Source organism: Podarcis gaigeae (genome assembly GCF_964106915.1).
Source record: "Podarcis gaigeae genome assembly, chromosome: 6".
In the NCBI taxonomy this organism is placed as follows: domain Eukaryota; kingdom Metazoa; phylum Chordata; class Lepidosauria; order Squamata; family Lacertidae; genus Podarcis; species Podarcis gaigeae.
Genome location: NC_139682.1, coordinates 73,839,806 through 73,854,099, shown reverse-complemented (window position 1 = coordinate 73,854,099; position 14,294 = coordinate 73,839,806). Strand labels below are relative to the sequence as shown.

The 14,294-nt window shown below is 47.4% G+C and overlaps 1 long non-coding RNA gene across 1 annotated transcript in view; it reads right to left on the bottom strand.

Annotated features, from left to right (window-relative positions):
- The window catches only part of LOC310846663, a 79,877-nt gene extending 66,345 nt beyond the window's left edge, over positions 1–13,532 (bottom strand). Inside the window, exons 1-4 of the long non-coding RNA XR_014565428.1 lie at positions 13,420–13,532; positions 11,162–11,437; positions 8,434–8,542; positions 7,454–7,818 (exon numbers count right to left, since the gene is read on the bottom strand). This is a non-coding gene — a long non-coding RNA (uncharacterized lncRNA). The remainder of the gene's footprint in view (positions 1–7,453; positions 7,819–8,433; positions 8,543–11,161; positions 11,438–13,419) is intronic.
- Between the last annotated feature and the right edge of the window lie 762 nt (positions 13,533–14,294).

Genomic DNA, 14,294 nt, shown 5'->3' with positions numbered 1-14,294 from the left:
CAGTCAGATGGGCAGCATATAAATAAATTACTACTACTACTACTACTAGACAAGAGCACTGAGGGGAGTCAGTTCCTCACTCAGCTATCAGCAGTTGACTTATGCCTCTTTCTAACCCGCCTTACAGGGTCGTTGTGAGGAACAATGAGATATTATAAATCATAAACGTCTTTTATACCCTTGCAAGGGGTGGGGGTGGAAATGATCACAAAGGCTTTTCAGGCTCCTTGTATTTCTAGGATTCTAGGAACCTTGTTGTTTCCTTAAAATTGTATCTGGATGGCAGATCCCAGAAGCAGCTAGGCCATTTGCTAAGGGTATATATTATACAAGGCCACTGGGAATGTAATTTAAGCTGCTTTTGCACCATCTAGCATTTGTCAACATTATATATTTCTGAAGAAGGCCATATACATCGGCTATTATTAGCCCCACAATGCAGCAATCTCTAAAATGCTAGATGAAGGGAGAAAGAAACCCATGGTCATCAAAATGTTAATTTAGACGACAACAAAAGAGCACAAAGAGTACAGGCATTAAAAATGCATCAGCCCCTATCATAAAGACTATATATATATATATATATTCATTCCACGAGCTAATCATATTAAACAAGGAAACCATAGAAATAAAAGTTTAAATAGATGTTTACCTAACTTATATACTAATGGCTGAAACACTTCAACCCCACAAGATACACAGCGACACCATAAAGCAAATAATTATTGTATATTCCATCTCTTTTTTGTGTTGAACTTGATACCCAGGTAGTGTTTTTCACACCAGAAAGAGGATGTGTACAGAGGCTTGTAATAGAAATCAGAATCTTTCAGAACCTGCCTCATTTTCTCTTCAGCCTCCCATTTGCTATGTTGTTCTCCTACTGACTGAGGATTTTGGGCTGCTACCTGTACTTAGCTAACAGGCAGTGCAATAGAACTTAAAGGCTGCAAACCTAACCCCATTTACCAGGGGGCAAACCACACTGAGTTCCGCAGGATTTACTTCTGAGTAAACATACATAGGATTGCACTATAGGACACTGATCCGGGTTAACCAGCTTCTTAAAACGTAAAAGAAAGCTTTGATTTTTTAAATATATATCTTAGAGTTTTAAATGATCTTAAATGACAAGAATAACATTAAAATGAATAAGAGTTAAATGCAAAAAGGCCGACACAATCATAATAGGATTCATAAAGGAAAGATAAATTTATCTCCAAATATATACAAGCAATGTTTCCTTTTCTACCACATTCTTTCTGATGGGGAAGAAGAGGGAAAAGGAAAAATCATGTTCGGGAGCATCGTTAGGCTTTTAAAAATGTATTTTAGGGAAGAAGACAGATCAGGCTACATAAACCTGGGGAGAAATGAAATGGAACTCGGGTAAAGAATCTCTTTGAAATGATGATGGAAGAGGCTAACTTGGCTACTACTGGGTCCCCCCCCCAAAAAAAAAAAATGAAATGAAATTTGGCCCACCCTTCATTAGGTATTGAGTGTAGAGAAAGCTTGCACCCTATTTTATGAAATTTTGGTTGTTCTAATAAAGGTTTGGTCCTAACCTAATTTGGACTGGAATTATTTCATATCATTTATGTGAGCTATAAGCTGCAGCCACAAGAAGAATGAACTAAGCCACTGCTGGGCTCTCTTATGCCAGCACTGACCTTTCTCTCCTTGGGTGCACTTGAAAAATACCCTTTACTCTGCCCTTTAGTTTATTTCTATTTGCCTCTAATATTGCTCTGTATTCTTATGCATGCTCGTTGGTTTCAATATTGCATTGTTTATGTAGTCCGAATCATTTCAACCACGCCTTTGTAAACTACCTTGGAATCGCTTGGTGAAGCATGTTTAAGAGACATTTAAATCAAACGAATAACCAGCTCCCTTCAGTAGTATAAAAGTGCACCACTGACATACATGTGGGTCCGAAAGAGATGTTCTGCTTTCATGCTAGAATGAGGGACGTCTCTTGCAGAGGTTAAGGGGAGAGAGGGGTACTGTGTCCCAATACGAGGCCCTGCTAACAGGGCTACAAATTCTCCATCTCAGCATCCACCATTGCCTGGCTACTGGGCTGTTCAGGGTGTGGTCTACAGTCCCTCTTCCCGCATAATATATGTGCTGATCCTTCCTGCTCAAAGAACTCCAGCTGGAGAAAGTGAATTAAACGGAACACGAAAATTTGATTTGGAGAATAAGCACATCTGGCTTTCAGACTGAGATAACTAAGTGCTTACGGCAACAGTCTAACAAAGCAGAATCACCAACTGTATTTTGTATACATTACTTTGTATGTCGGTTTATCACAACGCTGAATGAGTTCAGCGCTTTCCAGCTGTAGCCAAGCCTAAGTGCAGGTCTAAGTGCATCTGCTCAGATTTCTCCCTTACTCGTGTTTTGCTCGTTTTTCTGTCTCTGCCTCTCTTCTCCTTCCTTTCTCATTAATGTCTCCACCACTGTCAGGATTTAGATTGGAAACATCTTGAGTGCAGGGACCTTGATAGAACAGTTGTAATATATAAATAATGCCACCGGCAGTAGTAACAACAGCAGCAGCAGCAATAATAATAATAATCTTTTTTGTTGGTGTTCTTTTGTTTGTTTGTCTGTCTGTCTGTTAGTCACCTCATGATTCTCTGCAACTGAAGTGACGTATATATATTTTAAATAAACAATTCCTAAATAAACTGTCAAAGGCCTATCTAGTCCAGCGTTCTGTCTTTGACAGCAGCAAACCGCTGGAAGGCTCACAAACTGGTTATGATGACAATAGCGTTCTCCTCTTGTTTGCTCCACTGTGCCCCATCAGTTAGCCAGAGGTAGACTGCTTTTGGCTCTGGAGGTTCCATTCTCAGTGGGACTTTACACACATCTTCCCCTCCATAATCTGCTCTTATGATAAAATGAATTCTTACGATAAACATTGGCGCTGCACTTTGCAAACATGATCTTGTTTCTCTCAGCCCCTTTCCTCTGCACAATTATCTCCATGCAGGAATAACATCATTGTGAAGTGGCCCTTAGCTATGATGACTAACAGCCATATCCATGAATTTGTCTAATCCTCTTAAGAAGCCATCTATACTAATGGCCATGACTTAATTATGACCGGAAATCTTTGGGGATAGGAAAAAATAGGAGAAGGACACACCCAACGCCTTCTTTTTCCAGAGTCACTACATTGCTTTTTAAGTATGTACCCTGTATAGCTGCCCAGCCTAAACAATTGAAAGCCTTCCCCCATCTGAATTTGGAAACTGTAACATCCTTCCTTGCTCCTCACCTGCCACCCTAATAAAGGATAACTCTGGGCTTCTGGACTGACAAATGGAAAATAACGAATTGTTGCTCCAAGGCTGCCTAATTTACTGTGTTCCACAAGGCGACCATGCTTTTACTTCTTTAAAAAAAAATAAAAATCTCTTTCTGTGTGTGGTTTTGTTCAGGCTTCTGAATTGTAAGCCACCAAAACGCAATCGTCAGGTTTTTTCGGTGTGACACTCAAGTTTGTTGCTGCTGCTTTACGCCCATTGCTTGGTGTGAATCGCCTAGCAGACATTTCAATTGCGCTTTTTGAATACGTTGCCACTGCGTGGACCTGCGGGTTAATAAGCAGGATGTCGTTCAATCAATCAAGATGTAAGATCAATATAGGGAAGAAGAGGAAAGGGGGACATACGAGCGCGCGCACACGATTTGGGAAGAGCCGCCCTACCGAAGAAGGCGTCTCTAAGCAATAGGAGGGACTCTCGCCAAATGGGGCGCCACTGGAAAGAGAAAGCGCCAGTCCCCATTGGAGGCCTTGCCCCTCCCACGCTCCCTTCTCCAACTCCACCCTTGTTGCTGGAATGTTCGGCAGCTCCAACATTCGGCAGGGAAATTTCGAGTACTCTCACTTTTCTGATTCTTGTACGCGCTTTGAATTTCACGTAACCATTTCTTGGATTAACTCCGTTACACCTTTGACCCCTTTCGTCATGTGGGCAGGATTTTTAATGGGCTTTTGTGAATTTTTTAATTTTTTTATTAGAGAAGAACAAAAATCTCCTAAATCCTACCAACCTCTTTCTTTTCGCCCCCGCACTGTAAAAAACAAACCATGCTGTTGAAAGCAACGCTGGTGCTTTTTTCTTTTGCGCACTCCTATCCAGAAATTTCCTGCTCCTTTTGCTGTTCTAATGCGGCACAGCCGAAAGGAAACTTGGGTGTGGCCAGGAATGGGGAAGAAGAATGCTGTTAAGATGGAAGCAATTCTTCCCCATCACTCACGTTTTCAAATCCCGGGTGTTTCCTTCCCGACTCCTGACAAAAGAAATGTGTATTCTTCGGGGCAGGGATTTGTTTTGCTTTGCTAATATTGACCCTAAAGGGGCCGTCTACACACTTATGGAACCATCACTATCTCCCAACAACCCACTCATAAGGACCAGTGACCAGAGGAATCGACGACTTATGAGAAGGGCCTTGGCTTAGTCTCCGCCACACACAGATCAGCGAGTTCAAAAACCCGCCAATCATTTCTCCAAGCGGAGGGAGTGCCTAAAATAAACAGCGGCTCCCCTCCCATGCCCCCACAAGGATCAAGTGGACAAATAAAGAAGAGCGGAGTGAATTAAGCAATTATACCACAGATTTTTAAAATAATCAAAATGCAGAAGGAATCCTAGCAGCTTTCGCTGCAAGAAAGGAGGCCCATACTAGCAGTAGTAACTAAAACGTTTGGACAGAGACATCCTTTTGTGAAGTTTATCCTGGTCGTTTCTCACTGATCGACCTTTTAGCCCATCCCCGTCCTCCCTCTTTGCTCACACACAAACACACATCTAAGGCACCACGTATCTAACGACGTGCCACCATCAACGTCCCGGGCTGTAATCCTAAAACCACGGCTACTCAAAGTCCTGTTTAATTCAGTGGGGTTTACTCCCAGGCAAACCGGGTTAGGATTGCAGCCGAATGAGTGCTCAGGATGCTCTCAGACTCTGGTGTATTTGGGCTGCAAAAGCCAAACCCGGCTAGGCTAGTCTTCCAGGATGGGGTCAGTCGTCCGTTGAATCCCAAGGGTCAGAGGAGGAGGAGGGGCGTTCTTGCTGTCGCCTGGTTTTATTACACATCCCCCTCCCCCACCACCAATGGGGTTTGCTTTGCAGAAGGCAGCCTTCGGGCAGTAGTAACAACTGACTGCGAAAGAAGGGCAGTTTACCCAGGCGGTAGAGAGAGACGGGCTACTTGGAACCGGGAAGGAAGGGAAGAGCGCAGCAAGAGCTCTAGTGTGGCTCGGAAAGAACTTAGGCGAGGAGTCCCTTCGACAGCGTTGCTCTACTTCAGTTGGTTGTCCCACAATGAGAGAAGGACAACCAGCAAATTATGGATCGGATATGGGAAGCAAGCAAGGGGCAGGATTGAACCCAGAGGTGAATGTGCCACTTAAGCCTCTCCACACTGACACAACCACCGTACTACGCAGTATGTTTTCTATTGCCAGACCACGAGTTAAATTTAATAGCTGCTGGGGCGAAGAATTGCGGACAAAGGGATCTGGAACAAATAAACAACCCCCACTTTCTCAACTACACCAGGGCATATTCCTATTGCTCTGGTCTAATTACTCCCTCCCCCAAATTGGACTCCCCCGAATTACTTATGGGGGAACCGTCATCCACACAAGATAAGTTACGTCAAAAGAGAGGGAGACCAAACGGACATCACTAGGGACTGGATTGTATTTTGACCATAGAACTGAAAGGAGAGCAGGCGCTCTTTCTTCGAGTCTGTGTCTCTCTCTGGTTAGATAATCACGTTCTTCTCCCGCGTAGTAAGAGAAGCGAGTCCAGAGCTTTGATTTAAAATGGTAGTCGCTTGTGGAGAGTGGGTGGGTAGTAAAATGCTAACCCAGGGTGTGGTAGCTCGTCCCAGACTCTGCTTCGTTTTTTTCCTGCAGGAAAGCGATGGACCCAGATCCTCCTCTTTTACAATAGGGCAGGCCACATGCCCTACTTTGGGGAAATTTCTCCCTACTGCCTCGGCCTTGGGTGCAAAGTAATAATAATAATTGTAATTATTATATATAGAGAGATATACACCCCGCCTTAGGCCTGCGGGAAGCGGCTCCCTATTGCATCAGTTGGCCATTCATTAGGGTCACCTAAGCCTTCCTACAGAACCACGGCGTGGGAAGTCCAAAAGAATCTCTGCCCCGGCCTGTCTACACAGAGGCACTGCGGGAGGACTTCTCGATCAAAATGCCGCAATGTTGCGCACCCTACTATCCTAAATAAACTGAAACTCCGGATCGTGTGCGCGTGAAGTGTATAAAAATGACACTATATATATAATTCCTATTGTGGAAAGCCTGGGTCTTCTTCACCACTGTTCCGTGGAGCTGACCAAGCTAGTAGCAAGGATTGAAGCAACTCTCTAAGGCTGCAGTTTTATACACATACAGAACTCAGTGAGATGCGCAACCGGATCCTATGCCGGTTTTAAAGGGCTCTTTCGAATCTAGGATCTCGGCCAGACTTCCAAGAAAACAGTTCAAAGATCGAGCTGTAATCCCATGCATTAGGATCGCTAGAGACTAAGGCTGTCCCTCTGTGCACAGTTGGCTGCCAGTTGGCCTAATTGAATAAGGTCGGATTTGCTTCTCAGTAAACACGCGTAAAATGGGGTTGACATCCGAGTCAACGTATTTAGGACCGCATCGCAAGAGACAAGAGAGAAGGAACGGGTGACACTGCTACCCCACCTCCCTGGAGCGAGAAACCAAGTGTCCAGCGCTAAACCTAATTAAAACCTGTCGCTACTCCCTCAAGTTTTGTTCCCACCGAGCACGCAGCCCTTGTCCAAAAACGCAATAGAACCGGGCCAGGCAAAAGCGGGAAGCAAAGCTGGATACCAATGTACAAATTGTATTTGAACACCCAATCCTCTAGTTCTTGAGATTTACCGTACTCCCAACTCCACCTTTGGGCACACACACAAAGCCACTTCTTTCAATCCTGAGAAACCACCACCGCCACTCTACCAACCCCAACCTCACCACCCCTTCCTTGCATCCGTACGTACCCCGGCTCCACCTCCCAATGGCTTAAGGCGGATCAGAATCCCCGCTTGCGCGTCTGGCACCCGGGCGGACCAATTCCACTCCGGTTGGGAGTGGATCAGAAGTAACAAAGTGGGGGAATCAATAATCCGCATTAAGAAAGAGGACGTCCGGAGCCCGAGCGCAGACGCCAGGACTCCACAGACGCCCCCCTCCCTCCCTTCCTCCCTCCCCGCAGTATCCGAGTGGGAAGCTGCAGTGAGGCAACCCCGCCCCGGTTGAAGGGGTGGAGAGGTCTGGTGCAGCCGGAGATTGCGAGGTACGAGAAAAGGGAAGTACGAGAGCAAAATGAAATAATGATTATTATTTAAATATATATGTTTAAAAATGATGCGCTACCTTGGCAACTAGAGCCGTTTAAGGAGCCAACCGGGGTGGGTGGTCGCTGCCCACCCGCCTGCCGCGAGTACTCTCCTCGACTACGCGTATTCTTAAGCAATAACAACGTAATCCGTATTATCCACCCAAGAATACCCGTCACCGAAGAGAGTCAGAAAGCCGGTGGTGGTGCTGGCGCCGGTGGTGGTGGAGGAGGAGGAGGAGGCGAAGAGGAGGCTGGAGCTGCACGCACCGCGACAATAAATCCACAACTGTACGTCCGGTGGCCCAGAGGAACGGGAGGAGGAGCAGGAGGAGAATCCAAGAGAGAGTCGCCCAGCGAGCGATGATCCCAAATCCACGCAGGGCTGCTGGACTCCGGGGCCCTGGCAAGGCAAAGGAGAAGAGGCAGCCATGAAGGACTGGAGCGAGGGCAACTCCCGAGAGCAATTGGCAGCAGGGCACATGCCCAGGTCCAAAGGCGCAGGCAGGCAGGCGAGGGCCACAGGCACACACGCATGCACCTCGTAAGCATGCGGCCACATCAAGACATGAGCCTTGCCACGCCACGTTCAGATGCGTGGCCCCTCGGAGGAGGCAGCCCTATTCCCACGCGACGCATGGACGGGGCTGATCCGGGTCCATCTGGGCGCTGCACAGCCCCCGTCCACGAATGCCCCTGACGTGCTTGGATACCCCGTCAGCAAACATAAATAACCGAGCTGACAATCCAGCCTGCTTGCGTGTCACACAACACACACACACATGTTCATATCAAACCCCACAGACCGTCTATCCGCATAAAAGACGTAGGCGCGCGTTACAGACGCATCAGCTGCATGCAAAGACTGTGCACCCAGGAAGCCGGCCGCATGCACCTCTCCAAAGCACCGTTATACGCATTCACTGCTCCGTCTATCCATCCATCCATCCATCCATCCATCCATCCATCCATCCATGCATCCCTGCATGCATTCATTGCTCCGTCCGCCCAGCTTTACCTGGCCAGCTTCCAGCTTCTTCTTCTGGGCTTGTCTGCCATCCTTTCCCCTCTCTCGAGTTCTCCCTGGGGTTGCGCTGAACGGCTCTTCATGGCAGCCGACGCGATTTCTGGAGAAGAGACGCACAGTTAAGCACACAAGTCTTACCGAGCTGTTTGCTTAGACTAGCAAGGTGAGAAAGAGCGCATGGGTGGAAATCTGATCAAGAAAACCGCGCACGCCCGGGAGAATTTCAGCGAGGCGCTTGGAGAGGTCCCGGCTCGCGGGGGGAAATAAACAAAAAACATACTCTCTCCGCCGTTGCCAGCTGCTAGAAGGCGCCCCCGGAGCTGTCGGAGAGAAGCAAGTGCCTCTCCGCTCCAGGCCTCTCGCATGCTGTATAACCTAAGGCTAAAAGTCCCTTCCGAGCACAGTAATATAAGATAAAATAGAAACCATCCGTTTTCCTTTCCCGCGTGCCCCTAAAGAGCTGGGTCTCAGTGGCGAGGGCTTGACGTTTTCTTAAAGCAGCGTTTGTGAGATCGCCTGATAAACGCGTGATAGCACATCCTAGGGATACTCTCTACGCCTTACGGTCTGGCCAGCATGTCTCCAAGCTTAACCGAGTTCCCCTGTCTCTCCCCTTCTCACTCCGTCCCTAAGTACATTTGTACGGATCCATTCACATTTCTGTTTTACAAAAAAAAAAGTTTTCTCATCCTGCAATGCTGGTATTGTCAGACACAACGTGTGAATGAACACTCTACAATCAAGAGCCAGAGTGGGGGCGGTAAAGGAGGTCTTTGTTTGTCGAACCTGCAGCGGTTGCCCCTGAGGATAAGGGTTTAGGATTCGGTTTCCTCTAAAGGAGCAAACAGAATAAAATAAAATAAAATAAAATTTAAATCCCAGCGCACAGTAAGTTTGGGATGGTTTTGTTCCGCCTTAGCTGCAAAATACAAAGAAGCGCCGCTAGAAGACTGGGTGTGGGTGGGTGCTGCACTCTTCCTCGCACCAAGACTCACTGTAAGGCATCTGTCTAGCTAGAGAGCTCTGTAACTGACCAGCTTGTATATCAGATTGCAAGTGACATTCACACAAGATGTTTGCGTTTATTCTTGCCAGATTTCCTCCTTCAGGACCAGCTCCTGCTTTAATACCAGATCATTACAAAGACCTAGAAAGAATAACTGCTTCTTTTTCTTTAAAAAAAAATGTATATAGACACCCACCAACACCAACAACATCCCAAACTACTTACACCATACAGATAATAATTTCAATCATTAAAAAATAATGACACATGCAACTTCCACGCATTCTCTTCAGTTTTCAGCTACGTTTCTCACCCTCCTGAAGGCAGAAGGCTGAGGCTGCTCTACGAGAATAACAGCTATAAAAGAAACACCACCAGCAGCACACACAGAGATTCCTTTCCCTCCGCTGTGCACAATTGAAGATTGACACACTACAGAGAGCTCGGGCAGGGGAGGAAAAGAGACGGGGGCAGTCTGTCCTCCTACTGAACTCTTAGCCAGAAAAGCCGCTTGAGGAAAGTCAACACGCTACCAGTTTGAGGCACCTCATCTCTCTCGCCTTAATTCCGAAAACAACGTGTCCGAGAATCCGCTCGTGCCAAAAACTCGTGGTAGGGGAAAGGCTGAGGGTTGATAGTCAAACTTTTCCAATAGTAGCATTACTATTATTACCCCAAAACACAGAAGCCCGCATAACAAAATGCACTCGGGCGATTTTCCTCCCCGGGTTGAGAAATCAGCCCCAACTCACCACCCCCACCCCGGAGTATCAAGCGCCCATTTCCAAACTTGCTCCATCAGTCGCGCCCGTTGACCGCTTCAATGCAGTGATTACTGTGCACGGCCCTCCTTGCTGGATAGCACCTACCAAAATGGTCGAAGGCAGTTCAGCACCGGGGCTAGTGGACAGCTCCGTCCTTGGGGAATCCCTCCCCGCTGCACCAGCGAGAGAGCTCTGATGAGCCCTAAGCCAACAAACAGCGGTCCCTCCTTCAGGCAGGGCACGGGGACTTAACGAGAACACCATTTCCTACCAGATCGCTTGCCTCTGGGCGCATATTCCATTCAAACCTCCTTAAACTGTCGGCTCCATCGCCACCCCACCCCTCAACGCTCGCTCTCTCTCACACACAGACATACACAAACACGCCATGCCACACCACAAACCCCAGTGCCATCTCTGGCGCTTTGTTGCTCCTTCGATACCTTTTGCAGCTTCTGGAGCCCGGAGCGACGCTCAGCATCAGCATTAACTACCTTTGTTCATGGAAAGCCATGTTGATTAGAATCTTCCTCCCTCCCTACCGTAATAACTGGAGGGATTGAGCCCTCCCAAAGCCACCGATCAGAATAAGAGGCAAGGAAGGCTCCGCTTAAAATGTCAAATATTTCTCTGTGTTGATTTGGGGTGGGTGGGAGGGTGAGGGGCTAGGAAGAGATGAGCAAGCCATTGCCAGCAATTGAGAATAAAGCTTTAGAGCAGTTCAGGGATTGCCAAAAGAAGAGAAACGCCGCCAATATAAGCCAGGGATGCGATGACTTATATGAACTGTGGACCAGGCAGGATAAGGTGCAAGTGCACGCAGGGGGTTAATCAGAGAAATATTTATGTTGATTAAAGTGCTGCCTCCTTTTCCAGAGCCGAGAGAGTCACTCCTCGCCACTTCCTCCCCATGCAACTCCCAGAAATCCGCCTCTATTGAAGCGCTTACCCTTTAAATCCTGGTTTCGAGCCGAACTCCAACTGTGTGTAAAACCCAGGGAGGCATCTGATGAGCTAGGGAAAGAAGCTCTGGGCAGCGGAAAGCTGCCCCCCCCTCCCCGCTCCGCACTCTCGCCTTCCCTCCTGGTGCCGGATTATAGTGTTAACAAGCCCTGGGAAAGGGACCTCGGCGCCTCTGGCTGGCTTTGTGTGCTCCGCTGCCTTCCCACCTCACGGATGCTGGTGTTCTCCAAGTCCCCGACGATCGCCTTTCAGATGCTGCGAGCTTCCAGAAAAGAAGTGATGGTGGGGGTGGGAGGGAGGAGGGAGGGAGGGAGAGAGAGAGAGAGAGAGAGAGAGAGAAGAGGAGGGAGAAGGAGAGAGAGAGAGAGAGAGAGAGAGAGAGAGAGAGAGAGAGAGGAGAGAGAGAGAAAAATCGCCTAATGCAATCAAATCGATCTGATCTACACCATCTGTCGCCTGCCACTACACACAAACGTTAAAATAAGGAAAAACGGGAGTCACTGACAGCTCAGGAAAGGCTGGTCTTGCCGAGTTCATTTTGAGCAGAGCTTAATTGGGGATGGCCAAGCACATACAGCAGCCACCGAAGCTTCTGTTAAGCCATCAAGCACCAGATCCCAAGCATGCTAATGGTGGATTAATTGAGGAAGATCTGACGTGCAGGCTTCATACAGCTCATATTCATGACTTCCTATTGGGAAAGGACCGATGCTGGGTGGTATGATGGTAAACGTGCAGTCCAAAAGGGGGGAAGGGGGGGAAGCTGCTGAGAAAAATGGCTCTGTGTTCCCAGCCTTTCCCTCTGATAACAAACATGTGTCGAGCAGAACCGTTTAGCAGGGTGGTGTGTGTGTGTGTGTGTTTATGCATGCTCTTGAACCAGAGCTAGCAAGCCCCGCACGTTGCATTGTAAGAATAGATATGTATATCAATTCTTTAGGGACTGTAACGGTCTCGAACGTATGGTTGTTACAGGGTCTTGCCCCTTTCGAAGAAGTTAGGTGCCCTTCTTTTCATGATGTGTGTGTGTGTGTGTGTGTGTGTGTGTGTGTGTGTTTAATCTATCATCTCACTTGCGCTCAAAGCACACCCAGATAATGTCTCTTAAAATCTCAGCGCTGCTAATTTCATCAGGATTGACGCAAAGTCGCTTTCTTGCCAGCAAACCCCGGGACCTTTCCCCCCATTCAACCTCCCAGTGGGAATTATTTTTGAGAAAGACATTTCCGATCACTGAAATTTGGACATGGACTGATTAAATATGGGTTTCCCACCCGTTCTTCCTAAGGCTCAGACAGGGGAGGGAGGGGAGACCCGTCTCTCTCTCTCTCTCTCTCTCTCTCTCTCTCTCTCTCTCTCTCTGTGTGTGTGTGTGTGTGTGTGTTTAGAACAGCATTTACTCAGTCTGCCACCACCAAATTTCCTTGCAGCTTCCAGTCCGTTTGGGCTAGTTGTTAAAATATATAAAGGATGCAGAAAAAGTTGGAAGGAATACACACTCCGCTGTTTCATCTCCTCTATTCTAATGAATACGCCGTTCATGGGGTGGGAGCAGGTTACACTACAGCAGCTCAAAAAACAAGTTAGCCAAAAGAGTCCTTTTAAAAACAAATAAGCAAACAAACAAACAAACACGGAGCGCGAATATTATTTTCGTGTGAACGCGTTTGGTTTTTTTAAGCGGACGGCAGAAGGGAGTTGAGTATGATATGCAAATTAGCGTGTCGCTGTCCACATACCTGGTGCTGAAAAGGAAAGGTGAACCGCTCTGAAAGCGGAGACAATAGCCAGACAGGAAGCAAACAGCAAATTTATTACCAGGAATCGGGACGTGGTTCACTGCTTGCTTTGGAAGGGGGAGGGAGTGGAGACGGGAGGGGGGGGGTGTCCCGTCCCTATATAAAGCCCACACGTTTTTCTTGCCAATGGCTGAAGCAATTAAGATTCTTGTCAGTTCCCACTCCTCCCTATTTGATTAGCAGAGAAGTAAAAAAGAAGAGGGAGGGGTGTATCTAAATGACCGACTTTAAATACTCCAGTAAACAATTAACCGTTTAGGATAATTCTAGAGTTAACTGGACCTGTCTCTTGAAAGTTTGGGTTAATCTCTTTAGAACAAACCTAACGGTTATGAATTAGATTAGCTTTGGAGAATGTAGCCTAAAGACAAACACACACACACACACACACACGCACACACGCAGCTTTTGTTTCAATATCCATTAATTAAGCACCACTGCCTACCTACGCAGCAGTCCTGGGTCACAGCCACGTGTCTGAGCCTAATCTCCCCAGCTGCCTTTGTTATCATCCGTGTCCAACGATTGCCCTCTGCAGGTCAGCCTTCGAGTCCTCCCAGGCAAGGCTATTGCAAAAAAATAAAAGAAAGAAAGAAAGAAGTATGGCAGACGAATTGGTCGCTCATTTTAGAGGCAGGTAGTTAACTTTACAAGCATTCCCGGAGGCTTAGCATCAGGACACTAAATGTTTATTTAGCACTGTATGTATGCGAGCGCATGTGTGTGTGTGTGTGTGTGTGTGGCCGCGCTTAGCATATTACACCCCACACACACACACTCACGCTTGCTTATGATCTGAAGTTCTGTTCTTTCTGTTCTACTCCGCTAGTTTGGGTGTTTTGTGCTAACAATTTTCAGCTCTGCTATACGCTGGAGTAGACCCCATCCTACTGTCCACAACTCACCCCAAATTGAAACCCGGCCAGAAACCTGACCCGCAGAAAATCTCTGGGCTTCAATTGGGTGTTTAAACACAGCAAGGAATTCAGTTTCCCCTTAATCACAAACGTATTGGGGGGGGGGGAGTTTTAAGGGTAGAGTAGTCATCTGGGGAATCACGGTTGTAAGTCCTGGAGAACGAGAATCCCTTGGCCAGTCAGAAAGGCGACTCAGACTACACCTTTCTACTTGGAAGTTGCACAGGAAAGATTGCTTAGTGCAGCTTAGATTCCTCTGAATGCACGCTAGCTCCCTCCCCCCCCCCCACAACGCCCTTCCCCCCTCCCCCTTTTATTGCACACATGACTAAAGGGGGAAACATTTTCTGCCTTTTCAGTATCATGAAGATTCTGAATGGAGATCCGGCCCTTGTTAGTGACT